Below are 21,986 nucleotides of genomic sequence, written 5' to 3' on the forward strand. Positions count from 1 at the left end.
TTGGGATACGAGGGAGAGCTGGATGTCCATTCTGGTTTTCTTTGCCCACTGCGGAAATTGAGTCTGCGGGTTTTCTGTGTGGCACTGTGCCAACTTGGGGCAGGGGTATGGTCAGAGTGAAACCATTTCTCTTGCCCTTCAAATGCGGTTTTCATTCAGCTTTGTGGTCCACACAGGTGCCTCAGACTTCTTCCCAAGTTTGGGGTTTCCCCTGAGGTGTCTGTGTCTCTTGGTGGACGTCACTGGACTTGCATGGCCTAATGAAGCCCACTGTTTCTATTCTGCCGCCGTGCTCCGTGGCAGTGATTTTTGAGTCAACTGTCATTTGTTAAGTCAACTAAGAATAAGGAGCAAAAACTTTTAATTTTACCTCCACTTATTCTTTCTTCACTGCTCCTCCTTCCTTTACGTAGATCTGATTTCTGAGGTACATATATTATTTTTCTTGTCTCTAAAGAAATTATTTTAACATTCCCTCAATTTTTGTTGGCCCAAGAAAGTCTTCATTTCTCCCTCACTTTGGAAGTGCAGTTTTACGAGGTTCAGAATTCAAGGTTTGGTTAGTTTTTCTCCCAGAAATTTCAATATTTCACTCCACACTCCATTCTTCCTTGGTTTCTGAGGAGCAAAATTCTTATTTTTGCTCCTCTATGAGTGAAGAGTTTTTTCCCTTGTGACTTCCGTAAGGATTTTTTTCTTTAATTTTCTGGTTTGAAAAGACTATGGGTGACTTTTGGGTACTTATCCTGCCTAATATTCTGAGTTCCTGGATCTGTGGTTTGTGTCTGATATTAATTTGGGGGAAATTATCAGTCACTCCTGTTTCAAATATTTCTTCTGTTCCTTTTATCTCTTTCTGATACTTCCCTTAAGTGTATATATTTGACACCTTTTGTAGTTGTTCCACAGTTCATTCTGTTCTGGGTTTTTTGTTTTGCTTTTGTCATTGTCTCTTTCCTTTTCAGTTTAGGGGGATTCTGCTGAGATATCCTCAAGCCTTTTACTTGTTTCTAGGGTGGATTTGTATCCCACACTCTTTACGTCTGGAACTGGAGATGGGTTTTCGTGTAGTATGTATCACATTTGTGAAGAGGCATCTTCTTGAATTATTTTGTGCTCTTCTTTTTCTTGTCTCAGATATTCCTTCCTCAGCTGCACCCAGTCTGCAAATAAGCCCATGAAAGGCTTTTGTTCTTCCTATCAGTATCGGTTCTGAGCTCCAGCTCTTCTCTGTGGTTCTTTCTCAGGGTTTCCATTCCTCTGCCCATACTGCCCTTGTGTTCTTGCATGCTGTCTACTTCATCTGTTAAACCCTCAGTGTATTAATCATAACTGGTTTAAATTCCTGGTCTGACAATTCCAGCATCCTCACCATGGCTGGTTCTGATGCTTGCCCATCTCCTCAAGCTATGTTTATCTTTGCTTCCTTCTGTCTTGCGCTTGTTTCTTGGTAAACGAACAGCACATACCAAGTGCAGGACAGTGCTGTGACCAGGCCCTTGGTGACGTGGAGGTGGAGGGCAGAGAAAGTGTCTTCCCGCCCTGTGATCAGGCCTCTGTGTCTTAGCATCTATGGCTCTGGGCTGTGAACCTTGTAAATGTCCTGCATTTTATTCTCCTGAGGCAGTGAGAGGGAAGGAGTTGGGTTTTCCTTCCCCTCAGGCACCCAGGCTTTAATAAAATCCCAGCGGGTTGGGCTGCGATGAACGACTTTCTCCCCAAGGTAGACTTTCGTACAAAGAACAGAATACTCGGTGTATCTCAAAACCAGCCCCTTCTCCCTCGCTCCAGTCGGATGTATGAGAGTGTGTTTCCCTGATTCCTATTGTGCGATTCTGGTGAAACTCAGAGAAAAAAGTCAGCAACAGGTGCGGCCCCTCTATGGCTGGGTCATAGATGAAGTTTTCATCTCTCATCTCTCATCTCTCATCTCTCGGGCTTGTCCACACGGAGCGTCTCAGTGGCTTCCCTCTTCACTGAGAGGCAATAACCGGCACCCACAGTTTGGAGAGGAGAGATTTCTTTTGGCGTGCGGTCACAGTCCGTGACTGGCTGGCTCAAAGGCAGAGCCAGCTGGTGGAAGGGTCTGGGGGGAGCGCTGCTCCCTGGGTGGTTGCCAGGAGCCGAGAGACGGGAGGAGCCGAGGAGGAGACTCCCCTTTCAGGCCACGCCCCGCGACCCTCCTCTAACTGACCCTCGGGTCAGCCGCAGAACCCCAGGGTGCACTTGCCTTCCCGGGAGGCCTGCCGCCCAGCGCCAGAGCGTTCTGGGGCTCATCCTTACTGTAAACCCTCACCCCGAGGAGCCTCCAGCCACGTCCGCTGCAGCTCGGCCTTTCTACCCCGGACTTGCTCCGCAGAGGTTTCTGCGCTGGTGTATTGTGGCCTCTGTCTCTGGTTTGGGGCAGTGGTTTCCCGTTACCTCACTTCTCTCGCAGACCTGTAAGAGTTGTTGGTTTTTCACGTTGTTCAGACTTTCCCTTGTCTGGATGGAGCGGGAAGTCACCAGCTCCTTACATGTGGAACAGAGTCAAGTCCCGTGTTGGGCTTTCCATATAGATGGCCGTATCTGCAAGTAAAGACAGTTTTCCCTCTTCTTTTTGAATTCTTTTAGATCTTACTTCCTTTTCTTGTCTCATAACAATTCCAAGTTCATAGTGATGGTGCCAGGAGTCATTTCCAACCTTTAAGGGACTGTGTAGTTTTCTCTATGAAGTGTGATATTTTGTTAACAAATTATGTTAAGTTTTTGGTGTTTAAATTTCACCTCAATAAGAAAGTACTCTTACAGTCCTAGCTTTGTGAACTGTTTTAAAAATAAAAATCATGAGTAGGTGTTGAATGTTATCTAGTACTTTACATGTGTTATCATGATAACATTTTTTCCCTTTAGTTGTTTACTGTGGACTTAATACGACTGCTTTTCCAGCTAAATCATACTTGGCTTTCCAGGGTAAGGTTTATTCTGTTTACTCTCGTTTTGGTTTGTTTTGTACTGAGAATTTAACCCAGGACTTTCCCACTGAGCTATATCCCCAGCCCCCCCCCCCCCCACCCCGTGACAGGGTCTTGATGAGTGACTAAGTGGCCCAGGTTAGGCTCAAACTTGTGACCCTCCTGCTTCAGCCTCCTAAAGTGCTAGTATTATAGGAGTGTGTCACCACACTCAGCTGGATAAATCCTTCTTGATGGTTGCAATGTTATTGTCAATAACCACTGCTCTTGGTTAACCAATATTCTGTGTTGGACTCATAAGTAGAAGTTACTTTTCTCATATGATTCTTATCCACCTTTAGAAACAAGAGTACAAGCAATATTATCTTCTCCATGAAAATGAACCAATAGTACTTTTTGGAGCCTGGATACTTTTTGGAAACTTGAATTTAATTCTCCTGGTAATTATTGATGTATTCAATATTTCTCTTTCCTTGGGTGCTGCATTTTGTTTGGCATTTTGTATTTTTTCAAAAATTCATCCATTTGTCTAGATTTTCTACATTCATCAAGGCCAAGTTCTTAATATTTTTATCGTTACAGTATCTCTATACTTATCCTGCCCCTTAATTTAACATTTAACTTGCATCATCTTTTTTTTTCTCTTCAGCAGTTGTGTCAGAACATTGTCTCTCTGATTAGACAGATTAATCTCAAAATTTATTTTTACTGCCTGAAGTAGGTCAAATATCCTTCTAAAATCAGCAACACTTTCCCCATTATTTTATGGTTCTTGTTCACTTTCCAGTTTCCACTGGGAATTTTCCAAATCAGATGACTTTTGGGGAATCATTCTAAAGGGTTTGAAGCATCTGGATTAAATGTAGCTTCACATTTGTGTGATTATAAAGATCTATTAGATCTCTTATCTCAGGAGGATTAGGTTCCAGGGGAAATCAGACTACTGCCAAATAATCACACACATTAGACCTGTGCTGAGTTCTAAGAAAGAGTAGGAAAAGCCTATGAGATATCAAAGAAGCACACTCAGATATGGCTTGGAAGGTTTCTCTAGGTGATGCAAGGTAATCTGGTGAGGAGGGAAGGGACTCGGGGGAGAAACATGAACAAAGGCCCCAGGGCAAGAACTCGTGCTGAGAAGGAATGAACAAATCTTTTCGGGTCTCCTGTTGTCAAAGGTTTCTCTTTGATACCACCCTGACAGAGTGGGATTGTTTGCAGGTTTAGACTGAGAAATGTTGGGAAAAAGTCCTTACGTTATACACTAACAGAGAAAAGAATTAAAGTTTAGAAAAACCAGACAGATTGAAAGACACACATCTTACTTGCATCTTAAGAAGTATAACTGCAAAGACATTTTAATAACTGAAGAAACCGTCAGGAAACATCCCTCTCTAACTTATTACAAGCACCAAAACAAATGTTGGCTTGGGAACAGTTTGAAAATGTTCCTGTATTGATTTGAAATAATGAAAACCTGAAATATTGACGCTTAAAATTAAAAATAATTTAAATTTAAAATGATTCTTTGGGATCATATAATCCAAGGAAACATTAGATCTCGAGTACGATTTGTCCAACTTTACCACTTAATATTGAGGATTGACATACTGTCCATTTTCAAAATAGTATTTGCTCTCCATGTCATTGGAGTAAAAATGGTACTGGTTAGAAGAACCTTAAATCTGCAACAAGCTGGCTTTCTTCACAGCCCAAACAGCAGCAGTGTGATGGGTTTGCTCCCTGACTCACTGAGGAAGTTGTGTGTGTACATTGGCACTGAGTTTGCATTGTGCCCCACGCTGGCTTTGGTTGTAAGATAATGCCCACATGCACTAGGTATCTCTCCGAGTGAACAAACATCACACTTGCTTAAAGGACACAAACTTTGACTGCCCCAGTGATGTAAGGATGGGCTACAAATCTGGGGGCCCCTGCAAAGAGCCAAGAAATTGAAGATACATGATTTACCATTTCTGTCCCAAAGAAGATGCAAAAGGATTTGTTCATCCTGGTGGGGTTTAAATAGTCTTTTCACAACATTTATTGCAGAGTAGAATGTTAAACAGGATAGAAGCCCTATTACAACTATGGATCTAGTAATGTGACGAACAAGTTGCCTTGGATATAAAATTTGAGATTGCTTCCCGTGGCATTTTGCAGCATGTGGAATTCTGCTTACCAAGCCATTACACACCCAGTATGGCTTTCTAATTGAAACTAGCGGTGCCCTTTGTCATCATTTAGTCCGTCATTTCCTATGGCAGGAACCTCCAGTGTCACATAATAAATACCACTATCATAGTTGGAAATACGGCTGCTCTGTGACCTTCCTTCTTGGTCTCGTCCTCCTGCAGGCTCCCATGGAACCTTACAGACCAACAGTCTACCTCTTCTTTCCTGCCGGTGCCTCACACCTTTCTGCCTCCGTAGGTTATGAGATGGGCTTGGAAAGTCCTTCCTCTTTCTCCACTCAGTCTACTGAAGTCCATGCAGTTCCTTGGGACCCAGCTCAGACGCATCGTGCCCCTCATCTTCCTAATTAAATCCATCCAAATTGGGGTCCTCAGAACACCAGTGCTATGATCCTGTAAGGACTCTGCTTCTTGGAGTGCTACAAAACGGAATCAGTGCCTTGGATTCTCTGAGAAATCTTACAGTAAAGACATGTTAATTTTTGCTTCGCTCAGCCACTCCTAAAATTAATTGTCCATGGAATTGCCTCCCCCTAACTCCTTCAACATCCCAGAAAGCACACTTCAGAACACATCTCCTTGCTACGCTGTGTTCCCTCTTCTCACATCTTTATTCATCTACAAAGTCACCAAATGTTTGTTGACCATGTACAAGCTGGATAGCAGGATAAAAGCATGACTCAGAGCATCGAGAGCAGCTTCAAGTTGAGTGGAGGAGGAGAGTCAGCACTAGTGGTCCATGGCAGATGATGTTCTGGGTCGCAAGAGGTACTGATGAGGCACTCACTCCAGAGGCTCAGCAGAGGGGAAACTTTTTTTAACTCAGGAGATTGTGTTCATGTGAGGCTTTCAAGCAGCAGACTCTGCATGTGCAGGGGTTCAGCTAGGGGAGCCCCGGCTCTGAGAATGTGGAGAGGAGGCTGAGAAGCCTGGGGACACGGCAGGCCACCTTGCAAGGCTGGCCCTGCATGGAGGAAAGAGGAGAGAGTTGGGTGAGAGCACGTGCAGCCCAAGGGAGATTTGACAAGGCCATTGGTGTCCTTGAGCCAAAGACAGTGTCAGAACCGTCCTGAGCCTCCCAGGATTGTGATCACCTAAGTGTTCCTGTCTCAGCGGGTGTGGCCTTAATGTCAACAATGCTAGGAAATCCAGTGTGAGGACAGGGTCTGGAGGCGAGTTCCATCCCTGCCATTGCAGGCATGCGGGTTGTGTTCTATGGCTATGGCATGGGTTGGGTAGCAGCTGGCACGGGCTCGGCCTTTGCAGAGCATAGAATACAGGTATGGAGGAGAGAGGGTTCTGGGTAAGAGGAGTGGAATGAGCAGAAAGCCAGTGTGCCTGGAATCCAGACACAGGGCATCTACTAAAGGTGATGGATGTGGACTCTGGGTCAGGCAGTCTGGACTACAGTCCCAGTGCTCTCCTTATTTGGGTGTCTCTCAACATCACTTTGTTATAGCTTCTTTTTATATAGAATGAGAACAGTCATGGATTATTGTGTCTTTCCATCATTCAGCCGTCTGATTCTCTGAAGCCAGCGGCACGTCTACAGTTCAATCCTCACACTAACTACTGGAGTTAGCATGGCCCTCCCAAGTGGGGCACTTGGTCCCACAAAACTGTCCTCCCTTGAGAGATCAGCCACAGGTCCCCCCGCTACCAGGATTTCTTCCCAACTGACCATAAATTTGGAGATTCCCAGGACTTCTCTCAGGTTTGATAGTTTGTAAGAGCAACTCCAGAATTCAAGAAAATACTTAACACAACTGGTTTATTATGAAGAAAACAACCCAGGCACAGTAAATTGAAGAGTCAGGGCAAGGTGGTAGGCTGTGCAGCGTTTAATGCTGCCTTGAGGACACATCCCTGCCTGCACTTGGTGCATTCACCAACACGGAAGCACGCCAGTCTTTCTTTAAAATTTTATTCGCACAGTTTAGATAGACTTAGTGATCACATTCATCGTAGGGAATTTGTACCTGAGCAGGATATATCTAGATTCTTTTTTTCCCATTTCCCTCCCCTCCAACCCCTCTTCCTCTCCTTATTTACAAAATCTTTGTTTCCATTTTTCCTTCTCTTCTTTCTTTTTTTTCCCATTCCTTGCTTTCCCCCTCCCCCTCCCTTGTTCCCCTGCCCATTTGAACATTTTTTTCCTATGTCACATTATCTATTATACATTTTCGTCCTCATTTACCCTTTCAGTTTCTCACACCAGAGAAACAATGCAGTATTTTTAAACATGTGTGTCTTATTTATTTCACTTAAGAGTATGGTCTCAAGGTGCATCTATTTAGCTAGAAATGTCTCAAGTTTACCCTCCTTTATGGCTGAGTAGTACTCCATTGTATACAAAAAACCCCCACATCTTTATCCATTCATTGATTGATGGGCATTTGAGCTGTTTCCAAAATTTAGCTATCACTATGCTGCTATAAACATGGGTGCGCATATATTGCTGTGGTATAATGCTTTTAATTCTTTTGGGAAAATACCCAGAAGGAGAATACCTGGGTCAAATGGAACCTCTAGTCCTAGTTCTTTGAGGTATCTCCACACTGATTTCCACAGTGGTTGCACCAGTCTGCACTCCCACGAACAGTGGAGAAGGGTTCCATTCTCTCCACAACCCCACCAGCATCACCAGTGATGCTGAACATTTTTTCATATATGTATTTGTTATTTCTACTTCTTCATCTGAGAAATGTCTTTTTATTTCAGATGCCAATTTTTGGATTGGGTCTTTAAATTTTGGGGATCTGATTTTTTTGAGTTCTTTATATATTCTAGATATTAGTCCTTTGTCTGAGGAAGAACTGGCAAATATTGCTCCCACACTGTGGGTTGTCTGTTCACTATGTGGGTGGTTTCTTTTGCCGTGCCAAAGCTTTTTAATGAGTTGAGAACTCAGTTTTTGATTCTTTGTGATATTTCCCGAGTGATCTGGGTTTTGTTCATAAAGTCTTGGCCTACACCAATGTCTTTGAGAGTTCTAGCTATTCAATCTTCCAGCAGATTTAGTGTTTCTGTTTTAATAATTAGATCTTTTATCTATTTTGATTTTAGTTTAGGGCATAGTGAGAGATATGGGTCTTCAGCATGTGGAAAGCCAGTTTTCCCAGCACCATTTATTAAACAGGCTATCTTTCTTCCAGTGAAGGTGTTTGACTCCTTTGTCAAAGATAAGGGAGCTGAGTGTGTTAAGAGTTGTTTCTGTATCCTCTAATCTGTTCCACTGATCCTTGGTCTGGTTTTCTTTTTTTGCCAGTAACATGCTGTTTTTTGTTTTGTTTTGTTTTGTTTTGTTTTGTTTTTTTGGTACCTGGGATTGAACTTGGGTCCTTGTGCTTGTGCAGCAGGCTGCAAAACCACTGAGCTAAATCCCCAGCCATGTTTTTTTTTTTTTTTTTTTTTTAATCACAGTAGCTCTGTAGTATAATTTCAAGTCAGGGATTCTGATGCCCACTGCTTTGGCTTTGTTGCCTGGAATTGCTTTTGGTATTCTAGGTCTTTTCTGGTTCCAAATGAATTTTAGGATTGTTTTCTCTAATTCTGGGAGATATGCTATTGGTATTTTTTTAAAAATCAGGATTGCATTAAATCTGTGTAACAATTTTGGAAGTATGGCCATTTTCACAATATCGGTTCTTCCTACCCAGGAACAAGGGATATGTTACCATTGTCTGATGTCCTCTTTAATCTCCTTTTTCAGAGAACTGCAATTTTCAATGTAAAGGTCTTTTACTTCCTTGGTTAGACTGATTCCTAAGTATTTCATTTTTTCTTCATGATATTGTGAAAGGTGTAGTCACCCTAATTTCTCTCTCAGTGAGTTTGCTATTTGTGACAGGAATGCTATTGATATCTGAGTGTTGACTTTCTACCCAGCTACACTACTGAATTTGGTTATTAAATCTAGAAGTCTTTTGGTGGAGTTTTTCAGTCATCTATGTAGAGTATTGTGTCATGTGCAAATAATAATAATTTAACTTTTCTTCCTACCCACATTCTGTTTGTTTCTCCTGTCTAATTGCTCTGGCTGATGTATCCAAATCTATATTGAATAAGTTGTCTTGTTCCTGATCTTAGAGTGAAAGCTTTTAGTTTTTGTCCATTTAGTATGCTGTTGGCTGTTTTTTGTTGGCATAGATGGCTTTTATGAGATTGAGATAAAGATCATCTATTCCAATTTTCTGCAGGGCTTTATCACGAGTGGGTGTTGGACTTTGTCAAATGCTTTTTCTGTGTCTATTGAGATGACCATGTGGTTTTTGTCTTTGGTTCTGTTAATATGGTGTATTAAATTTGATTTGTATATGTTGAACCAACCCTACATCCCTGGGATGAATCCTACTTGGTCATGGTGTATGATCTTCTTATGATTTGTCACGTTCTGTTTGCCAGTATCTTACTGAGGATTTTTGCAGCTATGTTCATTAGGAAGATTGGCCTGTAGTTCTCGTTTTTGGTTGGATTCTTCTCTGGTATTTGTATCAAGGTAATGTTTGCTTTCAGGATTGACTTTAGGCACATTGCTTCTCTTTCAATTTTATTAAAGAGTTTGAGGAGTAGTGGCCTTAGATCTTCTCTAAATTTCTTATAGAATTCAGCAGTGAATCCGTCAGGATCTGGGCTTTTCTTTGTAGGTTTCTAATTACATCTTCTATTTCATTTATTAGTATTGGGTTTAGAATTCTTATATCTTCTTGATTCATCTTTGGTAATTCATATATATCTAGGAATCTGTCTATTACTTCTGTGTTTTCTTTTTTATTCCCACTAAGTTTATAGGTATATTTTTGGTATAAAATACAGTTACATTCATCATTGGGATCTTGTACCTTTACATGAGTATCTTGGTTCTTGTTTTTTTTCTCCTTCCCTTGCCCTCCCTTCACCCCCTCCACCCTTCCCTATTTGCAAAGACCTTGTTTCCATTTTTTTTTCCTCTTCTCATATTTTTCCTTTCCTTTTTTTCTCTTCCCCTACCCCTCCCAATTCCCCTGCTCTTTTAGACCTTTTCTTCCTGTTACACAATATCAGTTATACATTTTTAAATTACAATATTAAGATCTAGGAGACATTACCACAGATTTTACAGAATTTAAAAGGATATAGAAAGCATATTACAAAAATCTTTTTTGAAATAAATTTGACAACTTCTAAGAAGTACCTTGGAAGAAAAATTAATGAAACTAACTCTGGAGGAAATATAAAATTTGAATAGCACCTATTAAAGAAAGTATATTCCTAGCTTGAAAACCTACCTATATGACAACAGCAGGCTCATAAACATTTTAACTGATAAATTATATGAAACAATTAAAGCAGAAAAAAGGAACACTTCTCCCCTCATTTTAGGAACTCAGCATTGTGCTAATTCTAAAACTGGATAAAGATAATAGAAGAAAAAGTATGAACATAGATAGAAATTTGTTGACCAAAACAAACTATTGGAAGTCAGATCTGGCAGGATGTAGAAAGTGGTTTTATTATAGGGATGGCAGTGTTGGTTCAGCACTGGAAGATCCACCCCCCAAAATCATCCTTTTAACAGAGGAAAGGAAAAAGCCATATGATGCTGTCACTAGTTGGAGAAAAAGTATTGGACTAAATTCTGTAGCTGTTCATGGTAAAAGCTATCAGGAGCCTAGAAGTAGAACAGAACCTTCTCAACAGATTAAAGACATGTACTCCATACTTCCAGCGAGAACACCTTATATGAATGGAGAAGACACAATGCTTTCTCCTTAAGGTGGGGAACAAGGGCAGATATGCTTACTCTTTATCTGTCCATTAAACTTTGAAACCTAGTCCCCACCAAAAAAATCTGGCAATAAAATGACACAATTAGGATAGGATTGGCAAGGTAGAAGCAAAATCTTTATATGTAGATGAAATGATCATCTACAGAGAAAATATGAAGAAATCTCCAGGAGCCCCTAGAACTTGTATTTGAATTTAGCAGGATTAGAAAACACAAGGTATATATAAAAATTCAGGTCTGTGTGTACTTGCTACAAATGAAGAATTGGATATTGAAATTTAAAAGTTATGTAGGAGTACAAAGGACCTAGAAAAGTTAAAAACAAAAACAAAAACAGTGTTGGAAGACGTTTAGTACCTAATTTTAAGACTTCTTCTAAAGCTACAGTAATCAAGGCAGTGTTGGTGTAAGGAAAGACATATAGATCATTGGAATAAAACAGAGAATCTAGAAATAGAACCACACATATATGGTCCACTGAGTTTTGAAAGATTATTTAACATTAGCATTTTATAGAATATAAACTCGATTCAAGAGCCGAGGAAGAGATAGTGTTTTCAGCAAACGGCACTAGAACACCTGGTATCCGTATATAAAAAATTAACCTCAACCCTTTATTTCCATACATGAAAATAACTTGAAAGGATCTATGAACCTAAATATGAAAGCCTAAAAGTATAAAACTTTAAGAAGAAATTATAAGGGAAAATGTTTATGAATTCAGGGTAGGCAAGAACTACCTAGTATACAAAAGACATGATGTATAAAAGAAAAAAATTGATAAATGAGATTCCATCAAAATTTAGAACTTTAAATGACATCATTAAAATGAAAAGTCCTTAAACAGACCATATTTACAATGCATATAACCTATGACCAGAATATATAAAGAATTCTTAGAGCTCATTAATAGACAACCCAATTAAAAAGTAGACATAAGAAGATGATAAATAGCTAGTATAGCACAGGGAAAGCTGTGCAACTCTAGAATCAGAAAAATACTAATTAGTACAATAACAAGATTGAATTATACACTCATTAGAGAGATGAAGTTAAAAGTTTTAAAAGCCTTGTCATGACTTTTTCTTTTTGTTGGATTCTCCCCCTTTGCGTTTAATTTGTCATGCCCAATGGATTCATTCTGCTGGGTTTGCTGGGGTTGTGATCCTCATTGTCTTTTCCTAGGGTATTGCCTAAAACTTTTTGGAGTGCCTGTTTTGTATTTATGAAGTTCCTGAGGAGCTCTTTGTCATGAAAGTATCTTATTTCTCCATCCATTTTGAAAGATAGTTTTGCAGGGTACATCAATGTGGGTTGGAGGCTGTTTTCCTTTAGGGCCTGAAGTACATCACTTCAAGCTCTTCTTGCCTTGAGGGTTTGCATTGAGAAGTCTGCTATGATTCTAATGGGCTTTCCTTTGTATGTGATTTGTTTCTTTTCTCTCACTGCTTGTAGAATTTTCTTCTTCTGTTGGATTTCTGGAATCCTAACTATTATATGCCTATGTGTAGATTTTTTTTGATGAAGGCTAGCTGGAGTCCTATATGCCTCACTTATCTGTATGTCAAGTTCTTTTCCCCTCCTTGGGAACTTTTCTGCCATCACTTCTGTGAAGAGTTTTTTTTTATGTCATCTGCACTCTCTCCTCTTTCTTCATTGACTCCAATCAGTCTTATGTTATTCTTCTTTGCATTGTCTAGTAGCTGCTGGATTGATTTCTCATGTTCCCTTACAATTTTGAAGCAATTTTTCTTTTCCTCCTCACTAATTGCAATCTTATCTTCTATATGTGAAATTCTATCCTCACATTGGTTCATTCTGCTGTGAATACTTTCGATGGAGTTTTTAATCTCTTGGAAATCTGTTTTTATCTGTTTTATGGATTCCATTTGTTTCCTATGTTGAGATTCCATCATGTTCCTCAGATCCTCTATTTTTTTAATCTGTGTCCTCTCTAGATTTATCAATCATGTCTTGCACCATGAGCACAATCTTTGCTGTTATCTGAGTAATTGTTTCTGATTTCATTTTTCTCAGATCGTCTTTTGTTGCCAGTTCAGAGAGTCCAGGTGGTTGAGTATCAGATTGTTCCATCTCATTTCCCTTTGGGGTTGCTGTAGGTGATCCAGAAGTCTGTTTTTGAGACTTGTTTATGTGCCTTCTCATTTCCATGGGAAGGGGTGCTTCTGGCACCCACATGGATCACCTTCTGTGCCCTAGGAGCTTGGGATGGCAGCGGGGGAGCTTCCAGGTGCTAGGAATGGCTGAGCTTCTCTGCCCTAGGAGCCTGGGATGGAGCTCTTCTGTGTTTTCTATCTTATTAGAATATAGGTTCTCAAAAAAAAAAAGAATATAGGCTCTCAATGTAGGTATTGATGATCATCTGGTTTTCTGCAGGACCTGTGTAATTTTTCACCCTTTTTCTTCCTAATTGCATAGATTTGAATCTTTTATTTTTATTTTTTATAAGATTGGCTAAGGGTTTTGGTGGAGTTTTTTGGGTCTTCATGTAGAGTACCATGTCATCTACAAATAGTGAAAATTTAACTTCTTTCTTTCCTATTCTTATTCCTTTTGTTTTTCTCTTGTCTAATTGCTCTGGCTAATGTTTCCACAGCTATATTTATATTGAATAAGAGCTGTGATAGTGTACATCCTTGTCTTGTTCCTGATTTGTTGATTTTATTTAATCTTTCAAAGAACCAACTCTTCGATTCATTGATTATTTGTACTGTTTTCCTAGTCTCAATTGCATTAATTTCTGCTCTGATCATTATAATTTCCTCTCTTGTATGAGCTTTGGGCTTTATTTGCTGTTCTTTTCTAGAAGTTTGAGGTTCAACATTAGGTTATTTCATCTTACTCTGTTTTTCTGACACGGGAATTCACCGCTGTGAATTTCTGTCATAGAACTGCTTTCATTGCTTCCCATAAGATCCGTTATGTTGTATTGGCATTATTGGTTATTGTAGAAACTGTCTAAATTCTTTTTTAATTTCATCTGTAACCCATTAGTTTTTCAGGAGGGTGTTATTTAATTTCTATGTGTTTATGTGAAGTTTTTGTGGTTTCTTTTGCCATTGATTTCCAGTTCCACTGCACTATGGTCTAATAATATGCATGGGATAATTGCAATTTCTTTGCATTATTTTTTTTTCTGGTACCAGGAATTGAACTCAGGACCTTATGCTTGCCAGGCAGGCCCGGCACCACTGAGCTAAATCCCAGGGCTGTCATTTACTTAAGCATGCTCTATGAACTAATATGTGGTCCATTTTAGAGAATGTCTTGTGTGCAGCTGAGAAGAATGTGTATTCTGATTTTGTGGGATGGAACACTCTGTAGACATCTACTAAATCCATTTGTTCAAAAGTTTGGTTCAGTTCTGATATTTCTTGATTATTTTTGTCTAGTTGATGTATTTGTGACAGTGGGGTATTGAGGTCCCCCACTACAATTGTATTAGTGGTTACTTGATTTTTCATGTCTGTTAATATTTGTTTTATATAGATAAGTGAACTGATATTTGGTGCATAGATATTTATGATTGTCATCTCTTCCTCTTGGATTGTTCCCTTTACAAGGATGTAGTGATCTTCTTTGTCTCTCTTGATCAGTCTTGGTTTGAAATCCACTTTGTCTGCAAATAGAATAGGTACTTCCTGCTTTTTTCCGGGTTCCTGTTTTCCATCCTTTGACTTTCAGTCCAAGAATTTCTTTTTGAGTTACATGTGTTTCTTATACAGAGCATGTTGTTGGATCTTGTTTCTTGATCCATTCTGCTAGTCTGTTTCTTTTGATTGGTAAATTGAAACCATTTATATCGATGGTTATAACTGATATGTACTGACTTATCCTTGTCATATTATTTTCCTTTTTTGATTCCCTTTCTTTCCTCTCTGTTTAATTGCTTGCTTTGTTTGGTGGGTTCATTCTGTTGATGGTCATGGAGTTGTAGCCTTTGTTCTCTCTCTCTAGGATCCCCTTTAGAACATTTTGGAGTGCTGGTTTGTGGTCATGAATTTCTTCAGATGTCCTTTGTCATGGAATTATCTTATTTCTCCATCAATTTTGAAAGATAGTTTTGTGGTATATATCAATCTAGGTTGGAGGTTTTTTTCTTTTAGGGCTTCAAATACTTTACTTCAGGCTCTTCTTATGTGTTTGTGCTGACAAGTCTGCTGTGATTTTTATGGGCTTTCTTTTATAGCTGATTTGTTTCTTTTTATCTAATAGCTTTTAATATTCTGCTCTTGTGTTGAATTTTTGGAATCTTGACTATTATATGCCTTGGGATAGCTTTTTTTAAAATCATAGATAATTGGAGTTCTATATGCCTCATTTTCCATGCTTGGGGAGTTTTCTGGTTTTTTATGTCATTTGTGCTATCTCCTGCTTTGTCATTTACTGATCAATCTTATGTTATTCTTCTTTGCCTCATCTAGCTGCTGTTGGATTGATTTTTCATGATTCCTTGCTACTTTTAAGAAATCTTTGTTTGCATGATCGCTTCCACAATCCTCTCTAGATCTGATATTCTGTCATCATATTGGTTCATTCTGTGGCATATATTTCAATAGAGTTTTCTCCTGGATATCTGTTTGAATCTGTTTCATGGATTCCATTTCTTTCCTATGTTGGCTTCCTTCATAGTTTCCATCATTTTCCTCTATTTTTAAAAATCTGTATTTATTCTAGATTTACTAACCATGTCCTTTACTGTGGTCACCATCTCTGTAGTTATGTGAGAAAGTATTTCTGATTTGACTTTTTCTAGAGCCTCATTCATCTGTTTTGTTACTTCCACTGCCACCACTTTAGCTTGGGTGGATTTGTTGCACCTCACTGCCCCTTGGGTTTGCATTTATTGAGCTGGAAGTCTGAAGTTCCATTTTGCATCTGTGTCTTCTCATTATATATATAGTTTAATTTCCACATTGATGCTTGTAAATTGCTTATAGTAACTTTATTGGTAGTATTGAAAACCCTCAGGAAATGACTGCTTCTCAGATATGTCTTCCAGGTGTAGCTGGCTTTTGGGTTTTGAATCTATTGCAAGATCCTACCCCTTTAATTTTTAGGGGATGAGAAATTGCTCCCTATTTGGCCTAGCCCCTGGTTCTTTGGCCCTGGCCTATGAGCCTCAGGCAGGCTCAGTCTTGGCATACGAGTAAGAACAATTATTTAGAACCATTATGTCACCTTGGGTAACGTAGTACAATCAATAATAACAATAGCATCAAAGCCTAAAAAATGGCAAACTGTAGTAACTATTAATTTGCCACCTTTAACCATATGAACAGGGTTTGTAGTTACATAACAAAGTCTAAAACAAACCAGAAAATTGTGTCCAGTAAATATCCCCTCAATACTGCAATTTTACCTTTAGGGGAGAAAATTTAAAAAGGATCAGGGGAAAAAATAGAGAGAAGAGAAAGAGATTTGAAGCAAGGCCAGAAGACGAAGGAAGATTATACAAGCTTTGGGAAACTGGTGAAGAAAACAAGAGGGAAAGAAAGAAGAAGCAGAAACGAGAACAAAACAACAAAAAATACAAACAAGGTTACACTCATATAAAAACAAAAAGAAACAAGAAAAAGAGAAAAAAGAAAGAGATTTAAAAAAAAGAAAGAAAAGGGAAAGAAAAAAAAAAGGAAAAGAAAAGACATGCCCATTTCAAAGCATGTCTGTCTTAGAACTGGTAGACAAAGAGGGCAGATAGGGTCCAGATCTGTGTTGATTGGCCCCAGCAAACCAGCAGTAGAATTACAGTGGTATTGTGGATAATCCCAGCAAGCCTGCTCCTTCAGTTCCACTGAAGTATAGGCCATTTCTGGTTTCTGGCTATGAGGCTGGGCCCTAAGTTATTCAGCCCACAACACTTACAGTTTCTCTTTCTGGCTTGAACTTGCTCCTTGACCTTGGGTGTGTCTCATGACTGTGCCTCACCCTGACCCTGGGAGCCACTAGATGGAGCCAACCTGTAGGTGCTCTGAGTTCTCACTTCAGTTGGCCCCTTTCCAAGGTGATGACAGGGTAATTGCCCTCTCCTAAGGGATGTCTGAATGTAAATAACTCACAAGATACTGCAGTCCCGTGTCCACTGCTCTGTTCCTCTCAGGTATTTTTCCATGGAGGCCTCTGGGGTCACCAGTGGTCACCATGCATCTGCACCTTCTAGCTGCCCCTCCCGTGCCTTGAGCCAGGGCTTAGGGAGAAAGTACCCCTTGCTACCTCCCTCTTCTTCCTTGAGGTATCTCTATTTACTCTCCCTGTGGGCTCCAATTCTCCCTTCAGATCCTTGCTGGTCCTGGGGACCCACTTCCCTCTTTCTTCTCTCCCTCATGTTGCTATATTTCAGTGTCTAAACTCCAAATCTTGGAGAGACTGTTTCTCTGCTGTTGCTCATTATTCCACTATCTTCCCAGAAGTCCACCTCCCTCGTCTTTTTGGAGAGGTTTTGTTTTTTAGGTCTTCATGACATAGGCATGCTTGATTATATCACTGGCCACTGAACTCAATCTCCAGCCTTGCTCTTCTGTCTGGAAATCAGGGGGTAGGGCAGAAAATTCCAACCTTCCAATCACACAGGCATGGTTCTCCTGGCATGACCAGTGCCTCCCTTGAAACAACTAGGCCACCTTAAGTCACCAGATGTGGCTGAGCAGGGCTCATTATAAATAACAAAAAGCTTATCATTCAGGAAATTTCCAAAGGTTTAGATCTGTGCAAAGACCAAATACATATTTTCTTATTATAATACAGAGACCTATCTTTAATTGTTGTATTGAGGATCAGAGTTTATAAACATAACAAACTTACTCCAGCACTTGACAAGAATAAGTGCTCAGTAAATATCAGCTACTGATATTATTAGAGGAAATAAGTTGTAAATGCTAAGGAGTTTGGATTCTACTCCATAGACAGTAGTTGAATGGATGAGGAGATGTGATCAGAGTTGGCCTTAGGGAAAATCAACCAGATAGCTCATGAGAGACAGGAGAGGAAGCCTACTGTATTCAGCACATGCTCAAAACACTTACATGCAATTTCTCATTTAATCTTCACAAGGGAATATATTAAGAAGATTTTGCAAGTGAATCTGCCAAGTGATTCTAAACACTCCACATTTAAATTTAGACCTATCTGACTGGAAGAAACCAGAGGTTAAAATTTTTTTTAAAAGTTATTTTTGTGACAAGTGTGAGGTAATAGAGAGGGGTGTGCAAATGAAAAAGCAAAAATGATGGAGAAGCATAGGAAAGAAAGGGGGCCGTTCCTTTGCATTCTTCTGTGTTCTTTGTATGGCCATCTCCTGGGGTACCCTGAGGTATTTTACGTGTGGTATCTCTCACATTTCCTACCTCATAATACATGACAATAGCCAACATGTCACACGTCACATGAACAGTATGCTCCACACTGTTCTAAGAGCTTTCGTGTACATACTCATTTAATCACCACAAACCCCTGTAACATCGGAACATTGTAACATCGCTTACTGGAGAGGAAACTGAGGCACTGCAATGTTAGCTAACTAGCCCAGGGTCACAGAGCTATTAAGTGGATCATGGTCTAAGCTTAGATGTGAACATGGTGGTTTGGCCTCAGAGTCTGCCCTTTACCAATATGCATGCTGCCTTTCAACTCAACAACCACTGAGCAAGTTAAATGACAGCTCTATTTTCAGTAGATCTTGATTTTCTTTTTTACTTTGCTTAATGTGTCTATAAAATAATGGACAATCAGAAAAATAAAAATGGCCATTTTAATCTCCAAAGGGAGACTAAAAGGTCATAGCATCTCAGGAAGTTATTCCACAAGAAGGAAGCTCGCTCTCTCAGAGCCTGCTTCCTGATTTGGGGGTTTGACTTGAGTTCCCGGATGAATGGCATGGATTTTTATTGAGGCAGGGATAGGAGATTGAGAAATAGGTTGGGGGCAACAGTGGGGAAATCAAAAGTCGACTGAGACCTGGTGAAACTTAGGCAGCCTCCTGGACACATGAGCCTGCAGTTGAAAGGGCTAGAGACGCACAGGTGACATGATAGGTGGTTAATTAACGAGAAGTAATGGAGAGGCCTGTGCAGGAGTCACGGGTACTCCAACATTCTGAGATTGGACAGAAGAGGAGTCAGCAGTGACTTCTGAAATAAAAGGATAAACCAGGTAATAACATACAGTTTAAGATTTTTTTTTTTGGTACCGGGGATTGAACTCAGATCCTTGCGCTTGTGCAGCAGGCGGCGGAACCACTGAGCTAAATCCCCAGCCCCCAGTTTAAGATTATTGAGTAATGAGTCCAGCTGAGATGATAAAGCATCATTAGCTAATTAATATCAAGAGAAAATATGGCCATCTCAAAGATTCGTTATATGGGAGAACTACTGTTATATTACAACTGCCTTAATAATGAACCTACATCTATAAATAGTTAAATTTTCTGCTAAACTATCAGCCTGGCATTAAATAAGGAAGCAAAACTCCTAAACAATTCATAACTGCTAGTCCTTCGAAATTTAAGCCAAACTCATTAAATAACTCATCAGGTTTTTTTTCCTTTTATCAGGGAGATTAGAAATGTAAAACTTGATATAATAGTACATAATCATCAACCACTTAAAACAATATTCAAGAAAAATATTTTCCTTAGATTTAAAAAATTTTGTTACTCATCTTGATCCAACATTTAGTAAAAAAGAGAGATCTCTTGCTGTAGGCCTGTCTTAAATACATTTTGTCTTTTTTATTACATTTGGAACAAATTAATTTGAGATTGAACACAGCCCCAAAATTTGCACAATGGTCAGTGGATTTCTGATGAAAATACGTACTGTATTTTCAGTAAATGTGCCAGGAAAAACGGATATTCACATGCAAAAGAATAAAATTGACCATATAGTCCTACTCGGGACCTTGTGCTTGCAAGGCAGGTGGCAGAGCCACTGAGCTAAATCCCTGGCCCTAAGAACTGGATATTGACAAATATTTTTCTTTTTTGCAAAAGAATAAAATTGGACCCTTACCTTACACCATATACAAAAATTATCTCAAAGTAGAACAAAAATGTAAGAGCTAAAACTATGACGCTCTTAGAAAAAAATACAACACAAAAATGTCATGGGATTGAATTTGACAATGGTTTATTAGCTATGACACCAAAAGCATAGGCAGCAACAACAAATTAGTAGACTTCATTGAAATTAAAAATGGTTGTGCATCAAAGGACATTATTAATGGAATGAAGAGACGACCCACAGAATGGAAGAAGGTGTTTGCAAATCATATATTTAATAAGGGATTAATATCCTGAATATATAAAAACTCCTACAGTTTAAAAAGAAAAGAGAACCCTAGCAGCCCAATTAAAAAGTAAGCAAAGGGCCAGGGATTTAGCTCAGTGGTTCCACTGCCTGCCTTGCAAGTGGAAGGTCCCGAGTTCAATCCACAGTACAAACAAAACAAAACAAAACAAAGAGGGCTGGGGATTTAGCTGAGTGGCACTGCACCTGCCTCACAAGCACAAGGTCCTGAGTTCGATCCCCAGTACCAAAAAAAAAAAAAAAAAAAAAGCAAAGGACCTAAACAGACATTTTTCCAAAGGAGACATATAGATGATAAGCCCTGGAAAGATGTTTAAAATCACTAGTGATTAGGGACATGCAAATAAAAAAAATACAACTAAATGTCACTTCACATCCATTAGAATGGCTGTTATCAAAAAACAAAGCAGGAAATAAGTGCTGGTGAGGATGTGGAGAAATTGGAATCCTAGTGCATTCTGGAGGGCATGTAAAATGGTGCAACCACTGTGTATGATTTTCCCAGTTTTTCAAAAGATTGAACATAGAATTATCAGACCATCCAGCAATTCCACTTCTAGGTATGTACCATGGGCACAGAAGGCAAGGAAGGGCTCAGACATTCGTGCACCGGTGTTTATAACAACTTTGCTCACAGCAGCAAAAATGTGGAAATAACTCAATATCCATTAAGACATAAATGGGCAGATAAGACATCATGTGTACACATAACGCAATATTATTCACCCACAACACGGAATGGAAATCTCACGCATGCTGCGTGGATGAACATTGAAAACATTGTGCTAAGTGCAAACAGACACACAAAGTGCGATTCTACCTATATAAAGCACCTAGAATAGGCAAATTCGTAGAGATGGAAGTGTAACAGAAGCTGGAGAGGGACGGGGTGGGGGTTTTGTTGAATGGGTGCAGAGTTTCTGTCAGGGAAGATGAAAGAATTCTAGAAATGGACAGTGGTGACGGATGTGCGACACTGTGAATGCGCTTACTACCACTGAGGCGTACACTTCAAAGGACAAAATGGTAAATTTATGCCTGAAATCCTAGCACTCAGGAAGGCTGAGACAGAAGGATCCCAAACTTGAGCCTAGGTGGGGCATCTTACGTGACTTAGTGAGACCTTATTTTAAAATAAATATTTAGTTTTAAAAGAACTAGGGGATGCAGCTCAGAGCAAAGGCCCCAGGTTCAATCCTAATATTACACTGCAAAAAAGTAAGTTTAAGTTAAATACCTGCACATATACATTCACAATAAAAAGAATGAATAAGTAAAAAAAAAAAAATAATGGATTTTAGACTATTTCTGGCCAGCAAGTTTCTTCTCGTTCCTTTGGAGGCCCCTGCTCATGGGCTGGTTCTCTTACGGAGTTAGTGAAAGGTGACAGAATTCCCCCGACAACCTCGTTTGGCGGTCTTTCCCCCGGGGCCTGTGCCACAGTAAAGCCCCCCTTATGCCTCGCTGTGGTTTGGTTTAATGTCTCCAGAAGACTCATGTGGCAGAGGCGTGGTCCCGGCCTGAGGTGCGGCCCAGCAGGAGGAAGATCTAGGTCATGAGGTGGGGGCCCTAAAGGCATAGTGGGACCCCGGCCCCTCTCTCCCTTTTTGACCCCTGGTTCCTGCCGTAGTGTGCGATCTCATCACAGGCCCAAAAGCAATGGGGTCAACTGATCATCGACTGAAAATATGAGCAAAAGGAAATCTTTCCTTGTTCTAAGCTGCTTTTCTGAGGTAGTTTTTCAGTG

The 21,986-nt window shown here is 39.8% G+C and overlaps 1 long non-coding RNA gene across 1 annotated transcript in view; it reads left to right on the forward strand.

The window, feature by feature from the left end:
- The window catches only part of LOC147829150 (uncharacterized), a 53,760-nt gene that overhangs the window by 2,668 nt on the left and 29,106 nt on the right, over window positions 1–21,986 (forward strand). The window lies entirely within an intron of this gene.

Source organism: Heterocephalus glaber, unplaced genomic scaffold (genome assembly GCF_053883595.1).
Source record: "Heterocephalus glaber isolate CG9 unplaced genomic scaffold, H.glaber_assembly_v1.0 deba00000738, whole genome shotgun sequence".
Lineage (NCBI taxonomy): Eukaryota > Metazoa > Chordata > Mammalia > Rodentia > Bathyergidae > Heterocephalus > Heterocephalus glaber.